The sequence below is a fragment of the Pseudophryne corroboree genome, chromosome 11 (genome assembly GCF_028390025.1).
Source record: "Pseudophryne corroboree isolate aPseCor3 chromosome 11, aPseCor3.hap2, whole genome shotgun sequence".
NCBI lineage: Eukaryota > Metazoa > Chordata > Amphibia > Anura > Myobatrachidae > Pseudophryne > Pseudophryne corroboree.
Window position 1 is genome coordinate 97,354,398 of NC_086454.1, and position 14,473 is coordinate 97,368,870.

The 14,473-nt window shown below is 47.0% G+C and overlaps 1 protein-coding gene across 5 annotated transcripts in view; it reads left to right on the forward strand.

Annotated features, from left to right (window-relative positions):
- PACSIN3 (protein kinase C and casein kinase substrate in neurons 3) overlaps nucleotides 1-14,473 on the forward strand; it is a 183,055-nt gene that overhangs the window by 71,647 nt on the left and 96,935 nt on the right. The window contains exon 3 of one of the 5 annotated variants that reach the window (XM_063944642.1): nucleotides 2,593-2,706. The exons of the other annotated variants lie outside the window; for them this stretch is intronic. The gene's annotated coding sequence lies outside the window, so the exon portion shown is untranslated. The remainder of the gene's footprint in view (nucleotides 1-2,592; nucleotides 2,707-14,473) is intronic. 5 annotated transcript variants of the gene reach the window in all.

Genomic DNA, 14,473 nt, shown 5'->3' on the forward strand with positions numbered 1-14,473 from the left:
TTGCCCTGCCTGCAGGTGGGAAGTGCCATTTCAGAAGAGCTCATTGCGTCCTTTGCATTGAATCCCCCTTCCCAATTGAATTTTGAAATTTTGCATCATACACTCTATATAAGATCTGTGGCTGTTAAAAATTATCTGGTTAATGTAGGTGTGCAATTTCTATTGTATAATTGTTTTTCTTTTGTTCTGTTTCCTAGTGTAATCATTTTAGGTTTTATTGATGCTCATGTATAACAAAACTTGGCACCTAAAGGTGCAGGAAATAATTACTTAGTTCCGGGTACATAGTGTGTAGGTACTGTATGAGCTCGGTTGTGAAATAATGCATTTTGTTGCTATAGAAACCAATCTTCTTCTTTCCAGAAATACATGATATACACACACTTGCTGTCATGTTAGTACTGCGGGCACCACACCTATACACCAGAACCAGGTTGCGGCTTGCTGTTTGTGGAGTAATATGTTTGTGCCACACTTCTTTGCTTCTCCTTAGATTCCAGCATCCGTATTAATGCTTTCCCCATCACCCTGAGTATTATACTATTCATTGGGTGTGGTGGTGACACAGCCTTCTGTGCTATGCCGACTTCGTGCCAGTCTTTACATGGAGTTACTTTGTTCCTGTCGCTGTAGGATATTAAATGGGGTGGTGGTCTACAGAAGAGTCCAGACCAGTTTCAAGAAACATCCAGTTATGGCTCCTGTTCTAGGGGAAAAAAAAGACTCCCGAGTAGAAGCTGAGGTGACCCATTACATGGCTTGATGGGAGGTTGTGAAGTTTCCATCCTTTAAATTCCACTTTGGTTTTGCTGTTCTGCTGAATTCCATTGTGCACTGCAGTTGTACCTTCACATTTTACAGAATGTACAACAGATGACGTGGGACGACGGACTCTGCATGCAGTTATTAGCTTTGGTTTGGGTAAGATTGGGAGCACCTGAGGGCACATTCCTTTCAGCTGAATGATTGGAATGTCTTCTGCGTATGGCCATGCAGGCCCTTAATTCATTAGTATTCGTCTTGGAGTCCTTATGACTTCTCCTTAAATTCACTATAATGAAACTAGACATAGTGTAAAATCTGTAAATGACCTAAAAGTCCATTAATGCTTTTTATTTGGGGATAGATGATGATAATTATGTGGTCCCTGCAGTGATAGAGTTGATATTTATCTTTGAGACACCATAATGTCCCTCCTTGCTGCAGTTTATATAAAATTGCCCTGCCAATATATCCGATAGCTGACCAACTGTACGCTGGCCTAGTCTTTGCAGTTATGTCCATGCATGAGCCAGCATCTAGCCTTGGATATGGATTTTCAGCGATTTACCCATTGCCTAACTAGGAATTGTAGGGCCGGGGACAAGAAGGAAATTTGACAACCCAAAGCTCTCAACTGAAACAAATGATCCTAAAATATTACTTCCCTTACATCCTGGACAGTTGCCCCTCCTGCCCAGCCCTAGTTACAGCCCTGCTCCCATCCCCATTTATGCCAATCGGATGGGCGTATATCTGTGCATCTATTTCCTTAATCATCATCTTGTCCCTGCCAAGTTAATCCAGACTTAAGTAACTTTGAAAATTTGAAATTCAGTGTGTTTTACCAGCTCTGTCCTGTTGCCAGAAATAACCTTTAGTGCTTCATTTGATAGGCACTTCACCCCACTACTACATTTGTTCTGGGCTTGGGCATCTGTGGCCTTCTACCCTGGGGCAGCAGTGTCTAAAGTGGCATAGCTGCAAAGTGTGCCTGCTCTGCCGGCAACAAATACAGGATGTGGAAGAGTCTGGTATTTGAGGTCTGATTTAGCTGTGCAGTCACCTTGTATGTTACAGGATATTATTCTGCTGTAGTGAAAGACCAATAAAAGAGCAATTGCGCCCCCCCCCCCCCCCCTTAACGTTTTGCGTTACTCTGTAGCATTACAGCCCTACGATGTGCAACTACTTGCATAATACGTGGTTAATGTGAGGTTTGGCAGAAATAGTCCTTTATTTTTGAGCGGTGTTCTGCTAACAAGTGTGTGGGTTTAATGGATGGCTTGCTTATGTAATGTTTGTAAGATAGGCATTGAATTAGAAATGTACATTCCTTACTACACTGATCATTTGCTATGGCTAAAAGCAGTATGATTGAAACACTTACTTTGCATGCGTGTTTATTACAGAGGTTTATACAGTTAGCTGCACGTGCAAGAAGTTTACAGAACGTACACATGCTTAGTATAAAGTTCAAATGATTTCTTATAAATATTTAAAATGCCAGCGTTAATATATGCTGCAGACGCAAGGTGCATATTATTACCATATACGATAAAAGTGCGCTGCACGTCGCACACACTACATCCCTTAAGAGAAAGCAAGCAGTCGCACACATTGTAGGCTGAGGTCCAACGCATATATATATATATATATATATATATATATATATATATATATATATATATATATATATATATATATATATATTATAATAAAAGGGTATGCATACAATATAACATGTACAGTATCATTCAGAGTGTGCGTATGTATGTGTAATATATATATATATATATATATATAATTTTTTTTTTTTTTTCTTTTTTACAGAGGTAAAATTACATAAGAAGCAGATAGTTACATAGGGTGCTGGCTGTAACTGATCATTATTTGCTCAATGCACAGTCGTCGCCATCTCAGCAAGCAACCAACAGAGCTTCCTGGGTGAGGGAAAATGCCTATATATTGTGTATTGGGGAGGTACGTGTCTGGGGCTGAGTCTTCTATTATTGGTCCAGGGGAGGGAGGTCTCTCATTCATGAGGTGTTATTGGTCAGTTCATATGCAAGCAACGTCTAGTTTGATGATGCAATTATAGGGGTTAGCCATTGGTTTCTTTCTGCACATATGCTGTCTTTCAGGAAATCCTTTGGTCACTTTAGAAAGTGGCTTCATATTCATACATTTAATCACAACTAGTCGTTGCAATGTGCTACAATCTACCCATAGCTATCAAATTAACACACATTCTCCTGATCATTTTGACACTAAGCATGATATGTTTAACTTGTTCCGTTCCAAACATACATACATACATACATACATACATACATACATACATACATACATACATACATACATACATACATACATAGCTCAAAAAAAAATAAAGGGAACACTTAAACAACACAATGCATCTTCAAGTCAATCACACTTCTGTGAAATCAAACTGTCCACTTAGGAAGCAACACTGATTGACAATCAGTTTCACATGCTGTTGTGCAAATGGAATAGACAACAGGTGGGAATTTATAGGCAATTAGCAAGACACCCCCAATAAAGGAGTTGTTCTGCAGGTGACCACAGACCACTTCTCAGCTCCTATGCTTTCTAGCTGATGTTTTGGTCACTTTTGAAAGCTGGCGGTGCTTTCACTCTAGTGGTAGCATGAGACGGAATATACAACCCACACAAGTGGCTCAGATAGTGCAGCTCATCCAGGTTGGCACATCAATGCGAGCTGTGGCAAAAAGGTTTGCTGTGTCTGTCAGCGTAGTGTCCAGAGCATGTAGGCGCTACCAGGAGACAGGCCAGTACATCAGGAGACGTGGAGGAGGCCGTAGGAGGACAACAACCCAGCAGCAGGACCGTTACCTCCGCCTTTGTGCAAGGAGGAACAGGAGGAGCACTGCCAGAGCCCTGCAAAATGACCTCCAGCAAGCCACAAATGTGCATGTGTCTACTCAAACGATCAGAAACAGACTCCATGAGGGTGGTATGAGGGCCCGATGTCCACAGGTGGGGGTTGTGCTTACAGCCCAACACCGTGCAGGACGTTTGGCATTTACCAGAGAACATAAAGATGGCCAAATTCGCCACTGGCACCCTGTGCTCTTCACAGATGAAAGCAGGTTCTCACTGAGCACATGTGACAGACGTGACAGAGTCTGGAGACGCCAAGGAGCACATTCTGCTGCCTGCAACATCCTCCAGCATGACCGGTTTGGCAGTGGGTCAGTAATGGTGTGGGGTGGCATTTCTTTGGGGGGGCCGCACAGCCCTCCATGTGCTTGCCAGAGGTAGCCTGACTGCCATTAGGTACCGAGATGAGATCCTCAGACCCCTTGTGAGACCATATGCTGGTGCGGTTGGCCCTGGGTTCCTCCTAATGCAAGACAATGCTAGACCTCATGTGGCTGGAGTGTGTCAGCAGTTCCTGCAAGACGAAGGCATTGATGCTATGGACTGGCCCGCCCATTCCCCAGACCTGAATCCAACTGAGCACATCTGGGACATCATGTCTCGCTCCATCCATCCATCCATCCATCCATCCATCCATCCATCCATCCATCCATCCATCCATCCATCCATCCATCCATCCATCCAACGCCACGTTGCACCACAGACTGTCCAGGAGATGGTGAATGCTTTAGTCCAGGTCTGGGAGGAGATCCCTCAGGAGACCATCCGCCACCTCATCAGGAGCATGCCCAAGCGTTGTAGGGAGGTCATACAGGCATGTGGAGGCCACACATACTACTGAGCCTCATTTTGACTTGTTTTAAGGACATTACATCAAAGTTGGATCAGCCTGTAGTGTGTGTTTTCACTTTAATTTTGAGTGCGACTCCAAATCCAGACCTTCATGGGTTAATAAATTTGATTTCCGTTGATTTTTGTGTGATTTTGTTGTCAGCACATTCAACTTTGTAAAGAACAAAGTATTTAATAAGAATATTTCATTCATTCAGATCTAGGATGTTATTTTAGTGTTCCCTTTTTTATTTTTTTGAGCAGTGTATATTATTTTGTTACTCTATTATATAATTTAATACAAAATAATGCTAAACATGTTTTGTCTGTGTTGTATGAATATGTTGTATATGTCTTTGTGGCTTCTCTGTGCAAATATGTATGCTACCGTATATGCGCAAAACGCACGAACAGACCCATCTGTTTGGAGTTTGTATGTGGTGTGTATGTAATATTTCTGCTGCGGGGTACACTGGGCTCCACAAGGAATAACATCGGGGTGTAGAGTAGGATCTTGATCCGAGGCACCAACAGGCTCAAAGCTTTAGACTGTTCCCAAGATGCACAGCGCCGCCTCCTCTAACCCCACCTCCATGCCATTGAGCTCAGTTTGTAGTTGGTGCCTGCAGTAGCAGGTCACTCAACAGGGGGTTGCTTCAGGCAGCCTATTCTTAGCTTAAACTTTGAAGACAGAAGAGGACTATACAAAGGTTTGCAGCAGGCTGTGTCTGATAGACGTCTCCGTTGCAGCTCCATCATCCCCAGCGGCGCTGTATACTCCCACGCCGCAGTTGCCGGGTCACTACAGCGGAGGCGCCGGCTTCTTCCTCTGTCCTCAAGTGAGTCACACACGCCGCCGTCTCCCGGATCGCGGGGCCGCTGTCAAGGGGGAGGTAAGGGGCTTCTGTGCACCACAATCCTGCGCTGCTGTAGGAGGCGGGCCGCGCGCTGGCCTGGACACAGATTACTGGGCTGCTTGTGCTTGCTCCACTAGACACCAGGGTGATTATATATGGGCACAGGTCAGGGGGGACATTGTACCATTACCCCCCCCCCCCCCCCCTGTTATCTTTACTGCCCGCAACCCCGATGGGGATGCCGGCAGGGGGAGCAGGCCGGACCTGAGGCCCCTCCCCCCAGCCCCAGGGCGCCATTTCTTCAATGTTCCTGCCCTGGAGCTCTCCCTCTCTCCCTCTCTCACTCTCTCCTCTGACCAGTGGCCATCATAGATTGAGCTAAACTGTTTCTAGGACTGCAGAGGCAAATCCTCCTCTGTTGAGCCGCCTGACTGCCAGTGCTGTGCTTCCTACAGGACACTTGAGTATTCTACCTGTCACTGCGACTGTGTTAGTTAAGACCGAGTGCATACTGTCAGGGTTGTGTGGTACAAACACCCTGTGATATACATCCATCGTTTGTTATATCTACTGTTATCACATATAGCTATACTGAGTAATTCTTTGTATTGCTATTCCATATATATATGTGTGTGTGTGTGTGTGTGTGTGCATGTAGCTGCTGCATGGTTGCCTTATTATGGGGACCAAGTGTTTCAGGTTTTCTCTGATAATATAGGTTTGTTTCACAAGATATGCTACTGGAGTATTTTTTACTTGTGAATTATAGTCACCATATGTTCTATTCCTGTTGAACCCACGGTCTGTCCAGGTTCGGCTGTTTCCCTGAGAGTTCCTACTGGGTATAGTGCTGCTACAAAATAATCTTTTTGTACCGGGTTGTCCATTACTGTGCGCATTCTTATGTCTGCTACACGTGGCTACGACGTTGGGGTCTCTCCCACACTGCGTGGTAGTGAGGCCACTGACTGCTTGGAGGATAATTTAGCAGCTTGAGAGTTCAGGTGCTTCCTTGCCCCCCAGTGGGTCAGTAGCACTCTGGGCAACACAAGAACCACCTTGGGCTACATTTTCCACATTGTTAAACAAGCTTGTAACTAAATTTACGCCCTCTGCTATCACAGATTATGGTCCCCGCTGTGAACCTGCCATGGGCGGATCAGCTTTCCACTTAGTTACAGCATTTGAACCGGTCCATGTCCAAATCTAAGGGTCACTCTCGCCCGCATAAGACCAAGTCGTCTTCTAAAAGGGCAATTACCCCTTCCCGATCTGTGGCCTTAACTGACATGTCCTCCAAGGAGGACGGTGCTTATACTGACCCCTCGGACACTGACGCTGATGTTTCAGATGGGGAGGGGAAATCGTCTGTGGATGTCTCTGATTTGATTGAGGCGATACGACTCATTCTTCAGGTGGCTGATGACTCTGAGCCTGAGACTGTCTCCAAGAAACCTGATAGGTTTAAGCGTAAGAAGGGGGTTAAGCAGGTTCTACCCTACACTAAACACCTGATTGACATACGTCAGGAATCCAGGGAAAATCCGGGGACAAAGTTTACACCGAATAAGAGACTGTTGGCTCGCTATCCTCTCTCTGCGGAGGTGTGTAAAAATTGTGAAACCCTTTGCCTGTAGATTCTCATGTGGTGCGTATAGTTGTTTCCTCTGCCCTGCTTGTAACTACTGTCACCTCTCTGAAGGAACCGACGGAGGGCTGTTTAAAAGCGATTTTTTTCCCCCTGTCTGTTCAAAGGCTAACTATTGCAGCGACTTGGACTACTGAAGCTGTTGAGGTGTGGGTACAGGAACTTGAGGCGGAACTGCCTTCTGATGTTTCTGAGCATGCTCGACAATGTCTCTCGTATATTGCCACGGCTTCTCTGTACCTTTAAGGAGGCGCCCTCCGATGCCGGAGTGCTCACGGCAAAGCTGCTACTGCGTCCGTTTTGGCCAGACGTATCCTTTTGGTTGAGATCCTGGCTGGTGGATTTGGATTCCAGAAAAACCCTGGAGGTACATCCTTTCAAGGGAGACATTCTCTTTGGAGAAGACCTCAGTAAGATTGTGGCTGACCTGGCTACTGCTAAAACAGCCTGCCTACCTAGTACGGATCCTTCAGCACAGAAGGCTAAAAGTACTTTCCCTCGGCTCTTTTGTACTCCAGGTAAAGCAAAAGGTCAGGTGAAACGTGCTTGGGCCGCCCGTCGGCCAGCTTCAAAAATTGATTAGCCGGCCGCATGAGGGGGCGGGCCTCCCTCTGGTGGATCCCAGGGTGGGGGGCCGACTTGTCGGTGTTACCCAGGAATGGTTAAAGACCACTTCAGATACCTGGGTGAGGGAAGTCGTTGCTCGAGGTTACTCCATACCCTTCAAGAATTGCCAGCCCATCGATTTTGCTTAACAGATGTGCCTCTGGATCCGGCAAAAGCAAACACGTTGCACTCGGTGGTACATTCCCTCCTGTCCACAGGAGTGGTGGTACAGGTGCCTCTGACTCAGAGGGGCAAGGGGTTCTATTCACCGCTGTTTCTAGTCCCGAAACCGAACGGGTCCTCGCGGCCCATTCTCAATCTGAAGTCCTTGAACAAGCATGTGTGGATCTCCAAGTTCCGTATGGAAACTCTGCGCTCTATTGTTCTGGCCATGGAGCCTGGGGACTATATGGTCTCCCTGGACATACAGGATGCCTACCTACATATTCCTATTGCGGTATCTCATCAGCAGTACCTGCAGTTTGCAGTGGGCAACCTTCATTATCAATTTCGGGCGTTACCTTTTTGGTTTGACTACGGCTCCGCGAGTCTTCACCAAGGTTATGGCGGCCACGCTACGCCGTCAAGGGGTCAGGATACTACCATACCTAGACGATTTATTGATCCTGGCGAGTTCCCCAGAACTTCTCCTGTGTCATCTCGATTTGACAGTCCAGTGCATGCAAGCCCACGGATGGCTGATCAACTGGAAGAAATCCTCCCTGGTTCCGGCACGGAGCGTTATTGGACACCCACAACCAGCGGTTGTTCCTGTCTCAGGAGAAAGTCCTGAAGCTTCAGGACAAGATCCGATGCTTCCCATCCTATCCAAGTGTCAATTCATTCGGCGATGCAAATGCTCGGTCTCATGGTGTCGGCTTTCGACATGGAGTATGCTCAATTCCATTCTTGTCCTCTGCAGAAGTTGATTCTGTCCAAGAGGGACGGCCTGCCTCACCGGATCAGATCTCACATGATCTCCCTATTTCCGAAGGTCCGTCTGTCACTGAGCTGGTGGCTTCAGGACCAACGATTGAGCAGGGGCCGTCCCTTATGGATATCCAACTGGGTCCTACTGACCAACGGATGCTAGTCTGAGAGGTTGGGGCGCGTTGTGTTGGAACAACACTCTCTCCAGGGTCGGTGGACTGAGGAGGGGTCTCTACTCCCGATAAACATTCTGGAACTGCGGGCAGTGTTCAATGTATTGACAATGGCCCAGCATCTGATACAGAACAGACCTGTTCAAGTACAATCGGACAACGCCACCACGGTGGCGTACATCAAACAGGGCGGCACTTGAAGCTGCATGGCAATGAGGGAAGTATCACTGATTCTTCAGTGGGCAGAACGCCATCTGCCGGCCATATCAGCAGTGTTCATTCCGGGCGTTCTGATCTGGGAAGCGGACTATCTCAGTCAGGACGTGCACGCCTGAAAATGGAGCCTTCATCCAGAGGTGTTTCAACTTCTCGTGGAGAAGTGGGTTCTCCCAGATGTGGACCTGATGGCGTCTCGACACAATCACAAGGTTCCGGTCTTTAGAGCAAGGACAGGGGATCCTCAAGCAGCGTTCGTGGATGCTCTATCAATCCCGTGGAACTTTTGGCTGCCGTATCTGTTCTCTCTGGTGTCACCACTGCCCAGAGTAATACGGAAGTTTAAGCAAGAAGGAGGAAACCTACTTCTAGTCGCTCAAGCGTGGCCCAGGCGGCACTGGTTCTCCGATCTACATGGTTTCTCGTTGGATTGTTCCCTTCTACTTCCACAATGACCAGACCACCTCGTTCAGGGCCCTTGTGTTTACCAGGATTTGGCCCGTGTGTCTTTGACTGCATGGCTCTTGAAGCTTCCGTCCTGAGGGCCACGGGTTTTTCTTAGGCGGTCGTTCAAACCATGTTGAAGGCCCGTAAGCCAGCTAATGCTCTGATATACCATAGGGTCTGGAATGCTTACTTTACTTGGTGTGCGTCACAATCATGATGTTTTCAAGTTTAGTACGGCCAAACTATTAGCTTTTCTACAACAAGGCCTGGATTTAGGCCTGCGTCTGGCCTCCCTCAAGGTTCACATCTCTGCCTTGTCGGCTTGGTTTCAGAGAAAGATTGCTACCCTGCCTGATGTCCATACATTCACTCAGGGTGTGCTGAGGGTTCAGCTTCCTTATGTGCCACCTGGGACCCTTGGGCTCTGTCGGTGGTTTTGGAGGCTTTACAAGAGTCTCCGTTTGAGCCTCTTACCTCTGCTGATCTTAAGTGGCTTTCCCTTAAGGTGATGTTTCTGCTGGCTATTGCTTCAGCTAGAAGGGTCTCGGACTTGGGTTCCTTATCCTATAAGTCCCCCTATTTGTTTTTTTGTCGTGACTGGGTGGTTCTTCGGACACACCCTGGTTCGGACACACCCAAGAATTAAAGGCCAGAACCACAATCTCCTGGTTAAGGTGGAAAGAAGACACCACGTCTTCTTTACACCTTAACCAGGAGATTGTGGTTCTGGCCTTTAATTCTCCTGAGTTGTCTTCCAAAGAGCGGTCTTTGGATGTGGTACGGGCTCTTTGTATCTATGTGAAGAGAACTTCCTCCATTAAGAAATCAGATTCTCTTTTTGTGTTTGGTTTTCACAAACGTGGCTGGCCTGCTTCTAAGCAGACATTAGCCAGATGGATTAGAATGGTGATTGCACATGCTTATGTACTGGCTGGTCGTCTGGTTCCTGCTACTATAAAAGCCCATTCTACTCTGTCGGTTGGACCTTCTTGGATGGCCCACCATGGTGCGACCCTTGAACAATTGTGCAAGGCGGCTACGTGATCCTCAAGGAACACGTTTATTAGGTTCTATGCCTTTGATATTGCTGCTTCCTTTGGACGCCGGGTTCTTGTGCCCGCTACAGTGCGTCCCCTCCCATAAGGAACTGCTTTAGGACATCCCCGATGTTGTTCCTTGTGGAGCCCAGTGTACCACCAAGCAAAAACGAGATTTATGGTAAGAACTTACCGTTGTTAAATCTTTCTGCGAGGTACACTGGGCTCCACAAGGCGCCCACCCTGACGCACTTAGCTTTTTTGGGTTGGTATTGGCATAGCCGCTGATACTCTCTCCTGCGGTGAGTGTGTGGTGTAATTGGCTACGAGCGGTTGTCGTCTCTGGTACTTGCTACTAAATTGGGCTGGTTAACTAAACTGAGTTCACTGGCATGGAGGCGGGGTTATAGAGGAGGTGGCACTGTGCGTCTTGGGAACAGTCTAAAGCTTTGAGCCTGTTGGTGCCTCGGATCAAGATCCTACGCTACACCCCGATGTTATTCCTTGTGGAGCCCAGTGTACCTCGCAGAAAGATTTAACAATGGTAAGTTCTTACCATAAATCTCGTTTTTTTTTTGTTTTTTTTTTACTTCGACAGTTCGGTTACAACTAATGACCAATTACAGGCATATCTTGTTACCCATACATCAGGAACTGGAGTGGTCTGGCATTTAATAAAACCTATTTTTACCTGATAATAGAATATGCATCTGGGTGTGACACTCTAACCCTGGTAGCTTGCACCACGTAGCGAAAAAGGCCACTAAAGCCTTCATCTTACAAGATAGCACAACTCTTCGTCAATTGGCAAACCAGTTAATATTTTCCTTACCGTTAACTCATAAATTACAGCAATCTTGCTATTCTTTACAGTCTGGGATCGTGGGGAGTAGTAAGGACATATAGTGGAATTTAATGCACCAAAAATAAATGACAATGCTTACAGAATAAGTTAATGGTTAATATGGCTACAAAACATCTTCAAAAGCGAATGCAAACAAACCTAGATTGCCTTAAACAAGGTAACACCGTCTGATAGCCTGCAGCTGACTTGGAAGGTGTAAACTGGCCTTGTTAAGTCAACCATGGAGAGCTTTTTTTAGTAGGCTTGTCCTTTGGGATGCAGAACCACCAGTTGTTCCTAAAGGAGAGGTCAGTTATATAAAAAGTATAGTTAACCATTTAACTGGAGTAGTTGCATCTCGTATCACCTCAGTCTTTCTGGAGTGCAAGCTGCGGAATTACCCAGGTGCACAGAGCAGTGGTGTAGGACAGGGGTGCTGCAGTGTGAGCAGCCCCTGCTGCAGAACAGACGCCCATCTCCGACCTGTCGTCCCAGGCCCCCACCCCTTCTGTCTGGGGGCTCAAACGACCCTGCGTCATACAGGGTAATATTTATTATTTATTAAGTTTCTTATATAGCGCAGAAAACTCTTATGCTTTACAGTAAGTTACTTCAATTTGTGCTGTACAAGAGGTCTCCGTGATCCTAAAATTGTCTTGTGTGCTATTAGCTGTTTTTGATCATGAGCGTTAATATTCATTGGGAGGCTGCTAACATTTCTAGGAATTTTAGTTATTTTGTAACTCTCCAACCCCCCCCCCCTCCCATAGTGGGGAGGTTGAATGCCATGACGGGGACCCTTGGGTATGATGGTATAACTCCAGTATTTGGGGGCCTAGGAGAATTCAAACGTGCTGAGGCATATAATCCTGCTAGAACCGCATTGCTCACCACCCCCTTGTCATCTTGTGGATAAATAACACATGAGGTATGGATCATTTGTTGGCAACCAATGGCGCATGAATATTATGCAGTACCTCAGTGATGTCACTGGTTTCTAGCGAACTGATAGGCTGCAGTTCCTTTCACAAAATGGATGCTCCCACTGTGTGTAGGTGATGGCACATATTAGCTGTGATTCATTACTGTACTGGCATGGCTGACTCTGGATGAATGCTTCTGTTCAATATTTTGGATTAATGTCTGGCACGGAGCCTTGCAAGGGCTACAGCACATACTGTGAGTGACATATTTTACCGATTTGCCTTGCCAACCCCAGATTGCAGCCGCATAGTACCTAATTATAGACTTTTTCAGCTGGTAAGCTGTTGTATCCATTTTTACCTGTCCTAGTAAATGTATAACTATGCAGTATATACAGAGCTGCAGTACTAGTTAAACAAACAGGCAGCAAGTCCAAAGCTGCCACTGATGGACTGATTTTTAAGCTTGTGGCTGTAGAAGGCCCTGAAGCACACTGATGTCACACTGTCAGCTTGTTCCCCTTTGGCACAGTGCTCCCAGTACGCCCCCGTGCAGTGACTGGGATCCTGCATTGGGTATTTATCTTTGCAGAGAGCTGGGGAGCGGCAGCCTGACGCCCTGACTGCCTCAGCTGGGAAAGAAGAGAACAGCTGCTTCGGGTGTGAGGGAATGCGGTGTCTCTAATGTTTAACCAGGGTGGGGATTGTAATTGATCTTGTACTTATTGCTATGACTAATTATCAGCTTGTTGGTTAAAAGGAAAGTCCAGCATAGCCATACATAATATATTGTGTGTGGGTTTTTTTCCCCCGTCCTTCGTTCTAGCGTAATATGTTTTCTCTGACGTCCTAGTGGATGCTGGGACTCCGTAAGGACCATGGGGAATAGCGGCTCCGCAGGAGACAGGGCACAATAATAAAAGCTTAAGGATCAGGTGGTGTGCACTGGCTCCTCCCCCTATGACCCTCCTCCAAGCCTCAGTTAGATTTTTGTGCCCGGCCGAGAAGGGTGCAATCTAGGTGGCTCTCCTGAGCTGCTTAGAATAAAAGTTTAGTTTAGGTTTTTTATTTTCAGTGAGTCCTGCTGGCAACAGGCTCACTGCATCGTGGGACTAAGGGGAGAAGAAGCGAACTCACCTGCGTGCAGAGTGGATTGGGCTTCTTAGGCTACTGGACATTAGCTCCAGAGGGACGATCACAGGTACAGCCTGGATGGGTCACCGGAGCCGCGCCGCCGTCCCCCTTACAGAGCCAGAAAAGACGAAGAGGTCCGGTGAAATCGGCGGCAGAAGACATCCTGTCTTCAGACTAAGGTAGCGCACAGCACCGCAGCTGTGCGCCATTGCTCTCAGCACACTTCACACTCCGGTCACTGAGGGTGCAGGGCGCTGGGGGGGGAGCGCCCTGAGACGCAATATAACAGAATATACCTTAGGTGGCAAAAAGAATACATCACATATAGCTCCTGGGCTATATGGATGTATTTTAACCCCTGCCATTTTTACACAAAAAAGCGGGAGATAAGGACGTCGTGAAGGGGCGGAGCCTATCTCCTCAGCACACAAGCGCCATTTTCCCTCACAGCTCCGCTGGAAGGACGGCTCCCTGACTCTCCCCTGCAGTCCTGCTTCAGAATCAGGGTAAAAAAGAGAAGGGGGGGCACTTTTGGCAGCAAATAACGATATAAACAGCAGCTATAAGGGAGTAACACTTATATAAGGTTATCCCTGTATATATATATAGCGCTGGGTGTGTGCTGGCAGACTCTCCCTCTGTCTCTCCAAAGGGCTAAGTGGGGTCCTGTCCTCTATCAGAGCATTCCCGGTGTGTGTGCTGTGTGTCGGTACGCGTGTGTCGACATGTATGAGGAGGAAAATGATGTGGAGGCGGAGCAGTTGCCTGTGTTAGTGATGTCACCCCCTAGGGAGTCGACACCTGACTGGATGATTGTATTTAAACAATTAAGTGATAATGTCAGCACTTTGCAAAAAACTGTTGACGACATGAGACAGCCGGCAAATCAATTAGTGCCTGTCCAGGCGTCTCAGACACTGTCAGGGGCCCTAAAACGCCCGTTACCTCAGTGGGTCGACACAGACCCAGACACAGATACTGAGTCTAGTGTCGACGGTGACGAGACAAACGTAATGTCCAGTAGGGCCACACGTTACATGATCACGGCAATGAAGGAGGCATTGAACATTTCTGACACTACAAATACCACAAAAAAGGGTATTATGTGGGGTGTGAAAAAACTACCAATAGTTTCTCTATCGT